Genomic DNA, 19,742 nt, shown 5'->3' on the forward strand with positions numbered 1-19,742 from the left:
CCCCTCGCCTCATTTCGGGCTGGGTATGATTCAGCACATCCATTGTTAACAAGTTATATAAGATGGTGTAACTGCACACGTGCACCCACATACTCCTTGGCTTGTTGCCGCTGTTGTGTACTTTCGGTATAAAAGGCAGTGGCTCTGAACCACTGGCAGGCAGAGCTTGCATTGCCATAAAGCATGTCTATCTTGTTATCTGCTGCCAGAATCTTTTTTCAACTACCTGACTCATGACCTGTGCAGGACGGGGTAGAAGGGTCTGTGATCCAGCCCGACAGATGTGATCCCCACCTTCTTCAAGCCCCCACTGTGCCCCCGTGCCTCGCCCAGGTCCTTTCTAACAGCACAGTGTGTATGTGTCCTGCTGCTGCGTGTTGCGTGCTCACTGAGTATGGGAATGCTTTCCTTCTTGTCTCTGTACCTTTGTCAAAATCTGCACACTGGACTAAAGATAGAAGTGACTTGATATTTGCTGAATTTCAATGCCTAGATATTTTTGCCTTGCTAGAAAACAGGCTCTTGAAGGGTAAGAACAAAATTATAAGCATTTTTTTGTATGTTTTATAGCATTGAACACAGTGCATTATACATAGATGACACTCAATAGCTATTGTATTAATTAATTAATGGAATGAAAGAAATAAATCACATTAGCTTTCTGGGTTTCTTCAGCTGTAAAGTAAATGGCTTGGGATAGACAGTCTCTAAGATTTCTTACAGATCTAAAACATTATGAGTTTAAGATTCTGTATATTCTAGTATATTTCCCTCTTTTATACTAGTAAACATCAAAACACAACATTGTATGCCATAAGTATATACAATTATTATTTGTTCTTTAAAAATAAAACTTAAAAAACAAAAAAGGAAAATGAAAAAGGTACACAAAGTGAACTTTTGTGTCTGCTGAAGTTAAATCTGAGAAACCATCATAATTATGTCTATATTTTATTTGGTATTAGATTGGATGCCAAATTAATTTTCTTACTCTTGTTTATTCCATAAATCCTTACCCATCAAAGGATGCATAAACTGGAACGTTTTTATTATTTCTATTAAGGAACTAACCCAAATATACAAGAGAAGAAAGATTTTAAAGAAAATAACCAGCTATAAATGAGCTTTGATATTGCTAATATTTTAGAATTGGTTCATGTATCCTTAAGGGGTAAAGGTTAGACATAATCTAAAATATCCACTCACACAGCTCTACAACATTTGTTTTTTGCAAACACCAAGCAATCAATGTTAATTTTTCCTCAGAACAATGTCAACTTTCCAAAGTATTTGTTTATATTGAAAACTTTGATTATACAGCCATGTTCATGGCAGTATTAGTCACAATAGCCAAAAGGTGAAAGCAACCCAATTGTCCATCAACAGATGAATGGATAACCAAAATGTGGTACATACATACAACAGAACATATAGATACATGTTGTAGCATGTATCAGAATTCCCTCCTGATACATGCTACAGTGTGGATAACCTTGAGGACATTATGCTGAGGGAAACAAGCCAGTCCCCAAAAGACAATGCTGTATGATCCCACTTACATGAGGCATCTAGAGCAGTCAAATCCATAGAGACAGAAAGTGGAATGGTAGTTGCCAAAGTGTGGGAGAAAGGAAAAGGAGGGGTTAGTGTTTAATGAGTGCAGAGTTTCAGTTTGGGAAGAAAAAGTTCTGGAGATGGATGAGGGCAATGACTTCACAAGAACACAAATGCACTTAATGTCACATAAATGTACACTTAAAAATAATTAAAACGGTAAATTTTATGTTATGTATATGTTCCCAGAATAAAAAGAAAAAAGGACCTTGAGCAGATGAAAAAAAAAACAAAACTGTAGGATCAAAAGACAAGAATAGAAGAAATAGATTACATATTCTTGTCTTTTCCAAATACTCTGATTAATTACTATTTGGAGCTAATGAAGCGACTGGTCTTGACTTTGCTAAGGATGATAGATGTGAAGGAGCAGGAATAAAGAAGCAATCGTGCAGGTAGCAGGGGGAGGTTCTATGATTTCTGTGCTGTGTCATAAGGGAGAAGAATGGAGAGAGAGGTCCTGTCATACTTGGGAAATGGGTTGTCTTGCGCTGTCCTATACTCAAGAGGAAAGTGTGGTTAAGAGGGCTTGATATGGGTCCTGACAAACACAAACTGGAATCTGGTTGAAACAGGGTGGACAAGTTTAAACACTCCAGAGACAGCACCCACCACACATCGAGGGAGAGGTGCGAGGGACTGATTGTTGGAGCTGGAACACACCCACTAAAAGGGCTTGAGTTTGTCAAATTTCATCATTCTCTATGATACTGAGCAACCTGGGCCCCTCAGCACCTCACTGATGGATATTATGAAAGTCTGTGATAGACAGAATCATAGAAATATGCATATATTTAAAGAATAAAATTAGTGTGGGAACACATTAAAGGAGAAAACATAAAGAGAGCCAAAGGATCAAATGCAGAAGAAAATGTTGGCAGGAAGTATTGGGGAAAAGTAGGAGCAAAACTTGCCAAATGCTTCATGGCCCCCAGTGTATTTGCATAACATTAAAATTAGATTTTGACTAATTTTCCAAAAAATTATTTGGCTTCAGATATAAGAAATATAAAGAAGTAGTCATTTGTTGCTATCGGAAGTCATCAAAAATAAAATAAAATCTAAAAACTTCTGTGCATATTTTCAGTTCCACAGACAGTCTCCAGCCCTTTTTAAGATTGATCTTAACCTGGAGCATTTCTGTCCATACCAATTAAACCACATATTCCACTGAAGACTTGACCAAGGGCATCACAAGCACACAGATGTCTTACGTCGCAAGGCACCAATTTCCCCCTCTAATTGTTTCCCTGTCAGAATCAATATCTCTCTGGGGACTGCTTTTGAGGCTCAGCCAATCTGCTCCATTGTGCTGACACAGCTCAGCTTATGCCAAATAGAGCCGCTGCCTCAGTCCTCATTAAGGGAACAAAACACACAATCATCCCAGACATTGCACCCCATTGCGACGGCAAACATCACTGCGACTTGAAAATCACAGACTGTCAGAGAATGAAGGGGCGTGGAGCCCATGTCATCTCAGCTCAGCATTCTCCTGAAAAAGAGACAGGAGGGGAGTGATCACACAGTGAGCTAGTGACAGAGCCGGGACCCACTCATGCCTTCTGATTCCCAGGCTGGTTCTATTTCCACATTACCAAGTGCTGCCACAGCTTCCGTTTTTAGATGACCCCTTCATCTGATCGCATTGCTTTGCATATATATCTTAATTGTAGACTTGAAAAACTGTGATTTACTAGTTATGTACTTCCAAGAATCCAAGACATGGAAAAGAAAGAATGAATTAGGGCAATAGGCTCACTGGGGAACAAAATTCTTATTCTAAACCAGGCTCTTGTGAGCAACAGGGCAAGTCATGATGTCACTGAAGCAAGGGCAACCAACTATATCAAGGTCAAGGTACAGTGGATGCTGTTTGGCAGCACAACTTCTGAATCAACATCTATGTCTGAGCAACTGCCTACTGTATGAAGCCCTACTCTATTGAACCATTCCAATATAGAATCCAAGAAAGCCAGGTGTATACATTCTCTGTACCCATAACTTAGGCTCAGCCTAGGTCCCAGATGGGGATATTCAATGTGAATAAATAACCCAAAGAGAGGAGGTCTGTGGAGGAAAGTGTTACAGGGGTGTGGACATTCCTTCTGCAGGCTGCAGTGACCATGGTGCCAAGGCAGCAACTGGTGTTCCACGGTGGAAGCACCATACCACCCAGGAAGCCTAGTAATCTGGTCCCAGCACCTGGCTGTTTTCTTGCCTGGTGCGCAGGTCTCAATGTTTATGGCCCCAGACAGTACTTTGAGTTGTGATTGGACCAGACAAGGCAGTTGAGAATGAAGGACTAGGGTTCTTCTCTGAGAACTGTGCCTTAACACTAAAAACTTGAATAATAGTGACTTTGGCACACTGTAACAATAATTTTTTTCCAGAGAAGTAAAATGTAAGCAAATTATAGTTTCTCTAAAAGAATCTAGTTTTCAAATAAGTCTGGCCAACCCCCTCATTGTTTTCTTTTGAAAACATTATTATTGAAAAAGCTTGATAACAAATTCACAGTACAAAGCTTTATTTGGGTTAACATTAGCCAGAGAGAATAGTCAATGGCTATGGGTATTCATCTCTGAAGAAGGATCAGATGCTCATCAGTCAAAAAAAGCTTTGGATTAGGCAAAATGATCTCCTGCAATGAAGTAGGATAAAATAAATACTTTAATGGATTCTATACTGATTTTATTATGAAATTTGTTACAGGAAACAGGTGGAAAAGATAAGATTCCAATGGATTCGTGCATAAGGAAATGTACTAAAAGAAAATAGGTAATTTTATGCACTGATAGGTTCTGAATTAGATACAAGCCCTCAGAGAAAAGATCTAGACATGTTTGGGGCAGGTGTCAAGAATAAATAGGTTGTTGGATTAAAGAGAATAGCAGCAGTTAATGATGATTGCATTTAAACTCTCCCACAGAGCAAGGAATTCCTTGAAGTAGCTTGACAGCAAGAGCAGGCTGTCATGGGGGCTGGCTAGAAGGGTCTGGAAACACAAATCAGACAACATGAAGTGCTGATGGTGGTGTATGTTCATTTAATCATGAACACTGACATCCAAAGTTAATTTTGAAAGCAAAGGGAAAGTTCCAGCAATGGAAGAAGAGCAGGGCTTTATGATTTCTCAAACAATTGCAAGAAGGAGGGGAAGGAGCACTCTGAAGAGGAAGAATATCAGAGAAACAGAAATATTTGAGAGATGACACACAGCTTAACGAGAACCTTAATGTGCTGATAAGGTAAAACTCCAAACAGAGGAATTTCCCTGAGCTAGCTTCTTTTGGAAATACAAGTAAAATTCAACTTGGACAACAATTTTTTAGGCCTGAGGTGTTGAGGCTACACATTATGTTAACAACTTTCTTAACCAGCTAATAACCAGTTTTTGACATTTGGAAATTCCTCACTTCTGTTTCAATTTATTGCTCTTTTTCTAAAGACAGAACTATTGTGTGGTGTAATAAAATAATTGACAAAGAATGTTTTGTGACCGCTGCTAGTAATCTTTGTACTCCTCTCATAGGCACGTGTGTCTGCAGTGTGTGCCCACTGACAAAAAAACCACATCTGCTGAAAATGCTGCAGTCAGAGGGTTTTTATTTGAAGGATGGCTTCACTGGGAAGTGATGTTGTCATGTGGATACACTGCACCCAACATTTCCCAGCCACTCTAATAATACTCCATTACAAATACTGCTTACACACAGGAGAACATTTTACCATGTGTCAGGGACTAATATGGATTACCAAACCTTTGGAAGAGCTGTAGTCATCTGCAGCAACCATAAATATTAAAGGTTGAAAAAGATATGCTCCACAACTTACTACATGTAGCTATAAGCAAATAAAGTCATGGAACATAAATGGTTATGGTTCAAGCCAAGATATGAGAGAGTTCAAAGAGCTAAAGTGTTTGACAATTCCATAATAGGAGTTAACATTCTACCTAAGCAAGGTGACTATAATACTATGACTTTTTGATATACAAATAAACTTTGTGTCTTTAATGAATATTTTCTTATTAACATCCCATTCCTGCATGAAGATAGTACTTCTATTTATGTGATATTCAGAGAAACTCATTCATATCCTAAGCCATTAAAGGTTTTAAGATTTATATTCCAAATAGATCGTTCTAGCAATTAAACAGAGTAAATAAAAGAGGGGCAATCAGAAGGGAAATTAGAAAAAAATATTTCAATAGTCCATGCTGAAGATAAGAAAGCCCTGAACTAGTATCATGTCTGTAAGGAAGAAAAGAAAGGGAAAATTTTAAAAAATATATTTAGAAGTTAATCAATTACCCTCAATGATTGACTGTAAGATGGAAGACTCAACGAGAAAAATAAAAACATCAAGAATAATTCCTAGGTGTTCCAGAGACAATATTGCTTAGGTTTAGTCAGTAAATGGGTTGCAAAATAAGAACAAAATAATAACTACAAAAACGAAAATTAATTTGTGACTACATTGATCTGCGTGTTAGCCCTATTGCTTTTGTGTTTATTTCTGGGAAATAATGAAAGATGTAGCAGGAATAACATGGGAAATGATCTAGAAAGAGCCTCAGTTCAGCATGGGGTAATACTCAAATCTTTAGGGAAAAAAAAAGAGTGTTATTTGGAGGCTGTGAGTTTTACTGTACAGACCAAGTCATTGTGAAATTCAATAAAGTTGCCTTGAGCTTAAATCTAAAAAATGATTATGCTAGTATAATCCACACAATGGTGTGCATGCCGTGTTTAATGGTAATACCCCAATCCACTCTTGCCTAGGGGATGCTTAATGGAGCTACACGTAAAGTATTATGCTTTGGTTCGATGACGGATTCTTTTGAGCTCACATTTCAAGCAGGAAGGTGTTCTTACAGATAGAAGGAGCCTAAAATCCCTTCCATCATCGCAGTGCACAGAGACGATGCTAGTTTCCAGAGCAGCCTGCTCTGCAACAAAGGAGACAGGAATCGGAGTAGTCTCTGACACTGAGTGCTCACGTTAGAAAGAGCGGGTGCACCGCTACACAACCAATCCCAAGACTCACAAAGCAGGAGCCAGAGGTAAGAAGCAGCCAATTCACTCTAGATAAGATCATTTGGGACACACGAAAGATTATCCAGGCGGGTCCAGGCACAGACTATTCCGTAGTCAGATGTTTAAGGGTTAGCACCAGTTCTTTGCTAAGAAAAACAGGTTGCTGTGTTCAGGATCCCCTCTGTCTTCTTTAACATTCACCATATTTAAGTGTGCACAGTGATTTGAACTTGTTTTTCATCTCAGAGTATAGATTCAGTTATTCTTGATGATCCTTTTTCATTTCGTGAAGCACTGAGTTTAAAACCCACCTAGCAACAATCCAACCAACACTCCAGGAATTCTCAGAATCAACGTTGTCTAGTTGAGTCAGGTTTGATATTCAGAGTTGGAAAAACAAGGTAAAGAGGTAGAGTCCTCCTTAACAAATTCTCTGCATAAGTAGATTTGTGCTTGGGTAAGTTAAATGTTATATTAGAGCCCTACAAGTATTATACCTTGAAGGTTTACCACAGTGTTTAAAACTGTATGAATTCATTAATTCCATAAGCATTCAACAAAGGTTCACCATGCTGGCCACTGTGCAAGACTTATTAAAAAGGGATGAAGCTGGAAATATAAAAACTAGTTAGGCTTCTGCCGTAATCTAGAGGAAAACAGATGAGGGCTGATCTAAGGTAGAGGCAGTGGCATTAGAAGGGAGAAGACGGAGTTAAGAGAAATTTAGAGATGGACAATAGCTCATAAGTAAAAGCAGTATAGTACATAGGACAAATAAATTACTATACTCAAGAGGAAAATATTAAATTGGATAGATCCTAACTTGTGAAAAATAATAGACCTGCCCATTACATACGGAGACCCCAGCGGATAACCGTAAAGACTCTAGGTCAACAACGGAAATTTCTTTAGCCAAATACAGGTCCCAGTTCTTTTATTAAAGAGAATTCGACCTGAATTTATATGGAGATCAAAGGAGCAAGGTCTGTAAATCTCACCTGAAAACTATTCCACACATAAAATGATTAAGACTGCTAAGTTATAGAGATGATTTATCTGTAAAGTGACAGAAACCTCATTTTCAATAATTTTGAAATAGTTTTGGACACAGCTAGGAGCAGATGAAGACAAGTTATATGTAGAAATTATAGTAAAAGAATATTCATAAAATACATCTAATGTTGAAATAATTATTAGGGTTTCAAACAATGAATTTCATGCTCCTTAGCATGGAAAGATAAATGTGTATTTACTGGACAATTCCTGTGAAGGCAAACATTGATATTACGTTTAAAGTATCCTTGGTCAGAAAATTCATATAACCAAATCATTTGGAACTTGGATTTTGTGGCTAAAAGCAGTTTCACTTCATGCTTTCTGTTTCTTTTAACTTTAAATCCTCAGTTTTACAAAATATGAAATAGCAGCTCCTTGGTAAAGGTATAGGTATCATAAGAAAGATCTGTTATTAGATCTTTCTTAATAGAAAGGCTATTAAGTAGATTATGCATAAATCAGAATTATTATGTAAGTATTTTGTTCTCTTCCTTGTAAATTACATCAGAAAATAGTATTTTTGAAGCATATTAGTATACTTCTATTCCTTCATAATCTGGGTTAAAAATGTTTCTTGAGATATCACTGCTGAAGAAAATACCATTTTGAAACATTATTAGTTTTTCAAAGTTCAATATCTGAGTTCTATTTTGAATACTTGGAGAAAAAAATAATTTTTAAATCCTTTATTTACATATTTTCTAGCATATTAATATGAAGAGTTAATTATGATATTAGAGGCTGTAGGGCCCAAAATAATTATTAAAGACAATATAAAAAGACCACCATTGGGAAGTCTGAGATTAGAAAGGAAGAAATTCCAAGTTTGCAGTTTCCAGGTAAATGGTCTGTGAAATAAATGAACCAGGTTATTCTACATTTTAATGCAAGGATATTTTCAGATTTTAAAAGATCCACCTTATGAAGCAGGGTAGTGTTATTGAATGACTCCTTTAATTGGTTACCTTAGGAAAACTACAGTGATTAGTCTGGAGAGAAAAAGGGGAAAAACTCACAAGGGGAATTCTTAGGCTTCTCTGTGTGTGAGGAAGGTTAGAGATAGCAATGGTGTTTTTACGTTTTTTTAAAAGTGGCATCATTTATGGTCCATCTTGATTGCTTTCCGCATCTTGCTAAAGCTGGTGTAACACCTCCTATGTTATTGATTTTGTATATAATTTCAATTCACCTCTGTTGAGAGCAAATGGCTTAGCTGTTCTGGGATTTATACGACATTCCCAACTGTGATATCAAAGTCACGCATCACTTAATGACAGGGACACTTTCTGAGAAATGTGTTGTTAGGTCATGTTGTCCTTGTCCTAGGCCTACAAAGGCTCGGGATCATCAGTGTCGCTGTCTTCCACATCTTGTCCTCGTGGAAGATTTTCAGGGGCAATAACACACATGGAGCTGCCATCTCCTATGGTGACAATGCCTTCTCCTGGAATACCTCCTGAAGGGCCTGAGGCTGTTTTATGGTTAACTTTTTTTTATTATAGGTAGGTAGAAGGAGTACACTCTAAAATAACAATAAAAAATATAGTATAGTAAATACATAAACCAGTAACAGTCATTTATTATCATTGTCAAGTATTATGTACTGTACATAATTGCATATGCTGTAGTTTCATACGACTGTCAATGCAGTAGGTTCGCTTACACGGCATTGCCACAAACACGTTAGTAATGTGCTGTGCTATGACATTATGACAGTTATTAGCATCCCTAGGTGACAGGAATTTTTTAGCTCCATTATAATCTTGCAGGACTACTGTCGTATATGTGGTCCATTGTTGACCAAACCATCATTATGCAGTGCACGACTATAATTCTATGGCAAAGTAATTAAAAGCTCCTGTTCTGAAGTCATAATTGCTGAGTTGGAGTCTGGTTCTGCCATTTGCTGGTTGTATGCCTTTACAGAAGCCACTTAACTTCTCTAAGTCTAGATTCCTCATTTGTGAACTGAGCATTGATCCCATGGGGTGTTGCGAATGTTAAATCCATGGAAAGTTCTCAGAGGGCTACCTGTCTGGAGCATAATATGCATGCAACAAATATTAGTCATCATTATTAATACTAAAGAACTAAAAAATGTAACTAAAGGAACTAAAACGAATGCGATATAGCTTAATTGTTTATAGTGATCTTTTTTGGGGTATGTCATAGGAAATGATTTGGTATCTCTGGGTCTTGAACTCAAAATCCTTAATCATTAGAGAAAAAAACTTGGGCTTCTTAAGATTACCTTGAAGTTTAGAGATAATAAGTGTAAAGCATGTAACCCAGCACCCAACAGATAGTCAGTGAGTGGTAGGAGGTGCTATTATTACTGTTACCACCACGATTGTATACATTTATTTTCTGTCGACTTCGGCTTGACACATGAATGCTTGAAGCCAACAGGGAGAAGTCACACATGGCCATCTGAGACAATAGTATGGAGATGGCCAAGGTTGTGGTCGGTACACATTCTTTGACATTCTTTTTCCCCTCAAAAGCAGGTACCCCTTAGATACCTGCTGGTCTAGACCTCTTCCCTCTCTCTCTGCCAAAAATACTTTTTTGGAAAAGCATTAATTAGTTAAATAACTCAAGTAATTGATTTCTATATATTCTTTTCAGGATAAGTTTTTATGTTTTGACTGATAATTAATTAAACCAAGGTAACAATGGAATGGTCCGCATTAAGTAGCAGGAAAGATGTTGTGACTTCTTTCTCAGAGCTTCTCAAGTTGCACTCTCTATTAAGTTGCACTATAACCTTGAAACTTACAAGGCTGGGTCTGGTTATAAAGGAATCATGTTCAAGGGAATTGCTTAATGCAAGGTGTCAAAAGTATTAAAATCAATAAAGCATGCAGAGAACTCCAGGATAATTGCAATGGTGTAATGCCAAGATCATACCTGATTTAGAAAACTACCAGTCCACGTTATTTTATGTAATTTGTCATCCAGGAAAAATATCCATTCTGGAAATTTACTCCATTGGCAATGGTATGATATATTTTTTTAAAAATCTAGAAACCACCGTACATTCATTTAAAACTACTTTGAGACTGGAATTTTATTTGCCTGGGATATGTGGCCTCCTATTGTGACCCTAATTTTCTAAATTTATGAGCATATAATCTTATTAATTAACTGTGAACATAATTTCTGATGGAAAAAGACCTGCCTATATATCTACCACCTTTACGATATAAGGGCAGCAGGATCTCAGTCTGTACATAAGAGGGAATGACAGTCGGTTGTGCTTTAGAAGTGGGGACAGAAGTTGAGAAGAATGCCTAAGCTTACTGAAGTAAGTGTGTCCTACCTCACTTCAGCCATACTGGATGGATTCAAGAGCTGGACAAAGGAATCAGCCTCTTCGGTGACGGTGGTGTCTTCAGACTCAGGACTGTGAAAAGACACCTGTCTCTCTGTGAGAACAGTAAAAAGCCTCCCCTTGTGTGATGCTCTGCCTCTAGGTACTACAGTGAGAAATACAGAAGAATGCTCCTCTGACTAGAAGAAATTTCCCTGAAATTGCTGATAAAATAATAACATTCCATGCAGCACAAAGACAGAAGCAACTTAGAAACATGAAGTGTCACTGACGCCAACCTCAAATCTGACTTTGTCATTGTGGAGTAGACGATGTGTCATGGGACCAAGAGGAAGAGACAGCACAAAAACAAGCAGTTTCCCAGGGAGTTGTGGCGAAGCTCAGGATTTCAAACAGAGCCTCCACTAAATGAGAAGTGCAACCACCTCCAAGGGGCAAAGAGATAATGCCAGCCTACCAGATGACCAGAAATACTATATCACTCCAGTGAACCAGCTGTCCCCAAATCCCAGAGGAACTAAAGAGTAATAGCAAGGAGTTCATAAAATAATGTCTAAAGGGTACTTCAATATGTTCATGGAAAGATTCGTATTTTATTTTAATTCTATTTTTCCATGAGCTTTTTGAAGCACTCTCGTATAATACAAATATGTATGTATAACATTATATTTTAAATGTGTGTAAAATTTACTTAAATATACTGATTACTTTAAAGTAGTGCTTTATTTTCTCAATCAAGAGGTACTAAAAGTTGTGTTATTTTCATACAGAAGTCTGCCAAATATTCTGGCTCTGAAAAATGACTCTGCTGTGCAATTCCTGAAATCCAGAGCAAAACAGTACTCCAATCCTAAAACACAGAAGTATCATTTCTGAAGCACAATGGTGTATCCAGTAAAATGGTTAACATTTGAGTTTGAATTGGGTTTTAATTGTTCTGTCTTTCTGTCTGTGCATGTGTGTACTAAGCAGTGACCCTATATGAATTTCCAAGTTCAATACCACCACTTAAAAACAGATAGTGGAGTCAGGGCCCTTAAAACCCAAACAAGTGCTCTCTGCTGTCATAAGAATCAGCACAACCTCTTCTGGGCCCAGCAGAGAGGAAAGCAGCCTCTGCCTCTTTCCCATATTCTGTGTGAGTCCAAGGTGGCAGTCCAAAATATTGTAGGGCAGTGCTGATTTGGGGCAACTCACAGTGTGCTCTCCACTTCCACCTTTACTCAGATAAAAACAGAGCAAAGTCAGTATCAAAGTCATTCGAAAAGGAAACCTGGAGAAATGATTAAAAATGCTCAAACATCTCCAAATCAGTAAGATGTGCAGAAAGAAGAGTGAAACCCTATTCTCTGCACGGATGATAGCTGTGTTGTGCACTGTGAACATTATATTCAAGCAAATGCTTTGGATAAAATGGGCATTACAGGGTAGATATGCAGAATATATCATCTGTAGCCATAGGTATGCTAGAAATTATTGCTCTTCATTTTTAAAAGCAATGATTTGTTTTATACATCTCCAGATTTAACATGCCACTCTATCCAAAAATGGAACCATTTTGCTATTTATCAACATTTTCTTTCACAAACCCTTTGCAGACATCAAGAATGTAATTGGAGATATTTGTTGAAGATGTTGGGTTCTAAACCAAAATATTTTAAATCATTTTTAGCAAGACCATTTTTTGGGTGTGAAATGAATGTATATTGAACTTATCATTCTTATCATTAACTTATCATTCTTAAAGCATGGCTTAAGAAAAGATCTAATGTAGCATTCTATAAAGAAATAACCATCAATAAATAAATGAATGAAATTTTCTCATTCTTCATAGGATTCAATACATATCTTGGACTATATATATAACTCATACATATGAATATAATAATATTATATCTATATGAAAAGACAAAGATCTTTCTTCTAATAAATGATTTTTGCAAATTACAGCCCTAATCCCCATTTAAGAGAAATGATATTTATGGGGGGATTTTGGGGAATATTTGTTGTCCTTGTATCTCTGTTGGTCAAAGCCAGACCATGGGATAGAAGAGGTTCAAACCAAATTTTCCTTGGTAGTCTGTTTTTCCACCTTAAATACTTTCCCTGGGTTGACTTTTGGTGTTATAATGTTAACTTTTGTAGTGACAATCTATAAGAAGTAGCCATCTAAAATCCAATGTGTGTGTGTGCAAACGTATATATGCATAATGTATCTCTACCCATGTATACCGATACCAGTACATACTCACTATTTCATGTAGAGCACTTCAATACAAAATTCTATATAAGAAACTTATTTTAAAAGTATTAATTGGTAAAGTTCTATTGAGCAGTCACTATTTATAGTCTTTACAACATAATTTCAATATTTTATTTTAACTTTGGCCATCAAGGAATAAATTTTTTGGCCTGCTGTTTGTTTTGCTGTTTTTTTTGGAGATTTTTGTGGTTGTTTTTGCCTATTCTTATTATGTTCCTTGATGATTGATATTTTATTTAGAATCATATAATTTCCTTTCATATAATATGATTTTAGTTTTTGGGATTGTGTTAGTTTGTTAAGCTACCTCAGCTCTTTAGTGGAAAAATGCAGGGATATAGATGAAGACATAATATAGATACAGATATAGGTACACAGATATTGATAGATACAGATCTCTAGCTAAGCTCCCTCTCTTCCTCCCGCCGTGTGTGTGTGTGTGTGTGTGTGTGTGTATAATTGCACAATTCAATTTAACTCATTTAAAATCTTCTCCTTATATAAAATAAATGTGACTTTAGTTCTCAGAAATTCACTAGACCTATGCTTTCTCTTGGTAAACACAACCATATACGCAATTGTTTGCCCGCAAGGGAATTGAAACAGTCTTAGAACTGTGTTCTCACCATAACTAACTACAAAGTACAGTTAAACATTTAAGGAAATTTGAGAGGTAACTGTGTGTAATCTACTTCAAGAGGTCATCAGGCAAGGAAATGTTTAGGTCTTTACGGATCTCCATGCCCACTCTCTTGAGACAAACACATTCTCAGGATATTGCTTTGGCTTTTTTCTTCTTGACCAGCTGCTTCACACATATTCTCTTCTCCAGGGCCAGTTTTCTAAATGACATGGCTCTCATCTAACTTAATAAAAAGATAATCCATTCGTATTTTATCTATGACGATACTACAATTCTAAATCAACTATAAGTGAACCCGTGTTAATGCCATTTGTACAGAAAATCATGCCTGTAAAGGGCCACTCAGGGTGTAGAAAGTCATCCAAAGACATTAAAAACTATTTGAATATTTGAATTGTATTTAAAACAAGCATATTTTCAATGAAAACGCCATTTTCCTTCTACCTTTGACAAGTAGAACTTGCTAAACTATAAATCTTAGAAAGAATGTGTTAGAAAACGAGTCTGTCTGCCCAGCAAACCAAGAGGCGCACTCAAAGGGATGGTGTGGCAGTGATCCTCAGGCTGCCTTGGTTTTCTCTCAGGAGACAATATTTCAAACCTCTAATTGCAATGAGTCCTTAACAAAATAAATTCTGGTAAATATTCCTTAAAACTAGTAAAAACCTTTAGTAAATGTGAGTTGAGCCCAGGAAAGTAAAGTACAAGAGCCCCTGCTCTGGGCACAATGCCACAGCCTCCATTCTATCAAGATACAAAATATATAGGTTGGGTGATAGAACACTGAACCATGAAGGTCTAAAATGCAATCCCCATGAACATATATATATTAGTATATATACGTATATATATACGTATATATATATGTATTATATATGAGGGTACTTCAAAAACTTTGTGGAAAGATTTGTGTTCTTTCAATTCTATTTTTCCATGAACTTTTTGAAGTACCCTCATACACATTATATATATATATACACATATATAAAACTAAATTTAAGTCAATGCATTACGAACCCTTCAAGCAATGCTTTAACATCTCATAACTGTAGCCAAAGATTTTGAAGGACCATGAGGGCTATGTTGAGATGCTATTTCACTGCCACTCGATTCAACAAAGCTTATGAAATTTTAATCAAGGACTCTAAACTAGAGAAACATGCAAAGAAATGTTAACTCCCAGCAATATTTTACACAGTCGGTTTTCTGCCACATTTCTATTAGTCAACATTCTCTGCTTCAACATCGTGCCTGGCCGTGTGTGTCTCATGCATCTAACACTGTTCAAGACATAATGAAAGGAAATTTTAAGACACACTTATTATACGATTCAGCCCAAATTCCAGCCAGGCCAATTTGGATGTGGAACTGTGCTCTTCACCGAGAAGGACCCTCTTTTCTACAGTATGAATGACACTACAGTTAATAGCAGTGAAGTACACTGGTGTCTTAGCTGATGTATATATAAGATGCTGTCGTACTCACTGAGGACAAGGGCCTGGTCACATCTTACTCCATTTTCAATGTGTTTCTGTGCTTTCTCTCTTACCGAAAAGAAATGCTGATTATGTAATAAAGAAGCCAAGTCAATCATTCAAAAATTCTTTTACAAAACTTCTCATTCCATTTTATACTCTACGCTCCCATTATTACTGCGAACTCTGTAGTCTTTGTCACTTCCCATTCCTCTACAATCTTTCCCCCTTACTCCTCCTTCTCTCTTGCCCTATATATTCTAGAACACACATAGGGCTTAAAGGTCATGGCTGCTGGTATGACATTTTTGTTCTGTAATCTAAATCCTATATGTATATTTATGCATAAAGATACAGATATAGATAGGTGTCACAGACAATATTATATCATAAATGAAAAATAAAATATTGACTAATAATTCCTCTTCTTTAGCAAATCAAAGTTTGACATTATCCAAATTCCTTTTTAGTCATTTTTCAGAGGCATGAGTTCTCTTAAGAAGATTCATTTCTTATATCACATGAAGTATTTGATTTTTTAAAAATAATTCATTTGGAAAATACTATTTTACACTAAATTACTTAATATTTCGAAGAACCCCACAAAGCAGGTATTAGTACCTTTCATTTTATGTATTAGAGCGTAGACTCCAGAGAGATTAGTCAGGTAGTTTGTCCACATTTACAAGCACTAAGTAGCAGATAAAAGATTCAAATCAAGTTTATGACCTGAGCTCCATGTCCTTTCTGTCTTATAAGCTTATCTCATATCTCTGATAAAAATTGTCCAAGATGCTGCACACTTGTGATAATTTTCTTTTGAATCTATAAATTTTCCTCCTGGTGGGCACACTTAATTGTATTTTACAGGTTCTAAAATGCACAATTTAAAAATATTTTAACATCTCTTAAATGGGGATGCATCTCACAATCAAGGGCGATTGACATGTGCTGGGGTGTCACTCAAGTGGCAGCAGTGACAGCACTGTCATTGTCTGGACAGGCATAAACATGATTATAGTCTCAGTGACACACTGGGCAACTGTAACTCATTGATGTCGGGTCCACAAATAACAAGGACCACCTGGGAAAGAATAGGAGTCCTGGCTGCATTCTGAAAATCTCTTGGTAACACCTTCTTGTGAGATCAGGAGACATTCAACATCAAAACTTGCAAAATAGGTGAGGTGTGAGCATCTTGCAAAAAAATCTCAGACAACTGCAGAGCACCAATAAAAAATGCTGCATCACCAGAATTCTCAATGGGACAGAGGAATGTTTATGGAAACACATGGACTTTGATGACTCAGAGATGAAAAGTGATTCAGAAGAGCCAAACTCTTTATGAGAAAAGTTTTAGAAATAACTAATTTATGCTACTTATTTTTCCTTTTCACGTATGCACACAATGCTATGAGATAGAATTTACGTTGAATAATCCTACAAAGCTCTTTCGCTAAGAGTTATGCTTAATCAGTAGTGCTTCTTTCTTTTCCTAGGGAAGTAGACAGCATCTTAGAGGTGATGAAACATAGATAATTTACTTAGAGTGTTTCTTATTGTTCGACATTCTTGTTATTCCCAAATGTTTGCTATTAGAGATAAATAATGCTTTAACAAACCTCATATGTCTATTGTTTGTCTCTTTTGTATTATAATGGAAAGAAATACATAGGGTATTATAGAAGCAGAAGAAATGAATGTTTTTATAGTTTTTTGTTAATATAATCAAATTTGCACTGCTATCAGCACAGCATTCTAGTTTTACAATTCAATTAACATGCTATCAACATTTAATAATATTTTTAATTTAAAGATTAGAATACATCATTATTTAAATTAGCATTATTCTGATAGTAAAGGGTATGAATATTTGCGTTCCCCCCAAATTTATATGTTAAAATCCTAATCTTCAATTTGATGGTATTTGGAGATGGGTCCTCTGGGAGGTAATTAGATCATGGGGTGGGGTCTTACGATGGGATTAGTGCCCTTACGAGAAGTAAGGAGAGAACTTGGTCTAAGTCACCCCGTCTAAGGTAATTTGTTATAACAACTGAGCTAACAGTAAGTTTTATACTTCCCCACATGCATATTTACCAATCATATTTTCTCATGTTAAAAGTCTTTTTCTTTACCTTATTAATTAATCTATAGGAAATTAAAAATTACATTGATAATTTGTATATTTCTTTATATGTTATTGATAGAAACCTTTTATCTATTATGTTTCTACAAATATTTTCTAGTCTATTTTATTTTCTATTTTGTTCATATTCCCATGGTATAGAAGTCAAAAAATTTTAGATAATTAAATGTCTTTGTGATTTCTTCTACTTTGCAAAGTTTGATAAATATTAGGTTTTATTTTTAACTTAATTTAAATCTTATTTGGTATATGACATGAAATGTGAATTTAAATTATTTGCTCTTTAAATAGCTTGTTATCCTATTTATTAAATAGTCATCTTATTAAGTGGTTTTTCTCTCCCTAATAGTTTTGAATACTGCCATGTCCAATGTTTTTCTTATATGCAATATAAATTATTATTTTCTGTTCTGTTGATTTTTTTTTATGTTACGAAATAGGCACTGCTTTTTTCAATAGAGGATTTCACACATTAAAAATATGACATAATAGCATGAAATTAAAATGAATTTAAGGAAAGGGAAAGTATAAGAAGCTAAAAATAAACAAATAACCCAAAGGCCATAAAATGGAGCCAAGACACATATATCATAACGCCCTCATAGGTGCTGTGGGCAGGTTACAACTTCAGCTCACCTTTCTAGTAGCCAGTACAGAAAAGGGATTTTTTTTCGGTTCCACAATTCCTAGTGTCCCTGAGATGGAAACACGTCAATGTTCAGAATACATGCAGATAGTCTATGGGCTGAGTTCAGGGGGAATTTCTCCCTGGGCTCCCCATAATAAAGACATTCTGGGACATAAGGGATGTTACCGGACAATATCCTTACAACCGATGTAATGATTCCATGAGACAATGTATGTTAGTGGCTCCCCCACAAAACAATAACTGTAGGGAGAAGCTTCAGGCAATCTTATTTATCTTCTTCATTGTTGCACCCTCATTGCCTGGCATAGTCTTGGCATATAGTAGATGCTTTCTAAATATTTACTGAATGAACGAAGGATGAAAATACTGAGTAGCACCACCCACAAGATTCTACTTCTTACAAAATACAGTGCGGCTCTGTGGTATGGCTGGTTTAGCGCAGTCCTATGTGTCTCAGCATATAATTGATCTGGGAATAGGTCTAGTGGAAATTGGGGTGACTAACATGCTCTAATGCCACACTGTTTAATTTATTGTCACTCTCTAATACCTTTTTTCAAGTCTGATGGGTTAATCCTCTTTTGTTTTCTTTCCTCAAAATATTTTTTCTATAATTTTATCTCACCCTTTTAAGTTCAATTGATTGCTAAAATAGTGTGTTCTGTTGTCGCTAGTTAGCGTGGCCTTGAGTCCTGCTTTGCTCAGGGCAGTCTAGTTTATGCCTGTTGACCCAGTATAACGTTTCACTCTCAAAAGTGTTCAGGTTTGAATGATAGATTATGTGGTCACCTTACTGATTTATTACATCAATTTTATTCATTCCTGTAGCTGTCACCACAGTGCGACCTCACCTCCCTCTAAGTGGCCACCCAGCCCCTCGACCCGTACGTTCCATCCTCTTCCTTCTTCCCTTCAGCCCAGACAAATGCCTCTTTCCTGCTTTCAATACTTTAAAACATGTATACTGATAAACTAACTAATAAATTCTCATACATTTTCCCCAATAGTGTTTTATATGATTTGGTCAACCTTTAAGAAAAATCTCAGTTGAGATTTTACGCTTAATTGGTCTGGATATCACTATCCTTGGTCTATGGTTCTCAATCATTTAATGATTCTTATATTATTTACTGAAGAATTGTTTCCATCCTATTTCCCCAAAAACTTAACCTTTGAAATTCTATCTGGAACTCAGAAGCCTACACAATGCTAAGTCTATAGTGCTGTGTAATTTTGTGAGGTTACATCAAGAATAAAGAGCCTGGGTCCTGGATCAAAGGATTCCTAACTGTGACATGCGGTTGGTGTTCCTCTTACATACTTTAGGATGAAAGTAACATAATATGACACCTTTATTCTTAAAAGCCTTCCACCTAAATTCATATTTCCATTCTCACAGCTCACCTACTCGGCAGGTATTTTATCCTGAATAAACAAATGAGGAAATGAAATTTATGAGTTATGATCAAACAATAAAACTATACTAAAAGTGAGTGTAGATTCAAAAGGAGAGAACA

This window comes from Cynocephalus volans, chromosome 13 (assembly GCF_027409185.1).
Source record: "Cynocephalus volans isolate mCynVol1 chromosome 13, mCynVol1.pri, whole genome shotgun sequence".
In the NCBI taxonomy this organism is placed as follows: domain Eukaryota; kingdom Metazoa; phylum Chordata; class Mammalia; order Dermoptera; family Cynocephalidae; genus Cynocephalus; species Cynocephalus volans.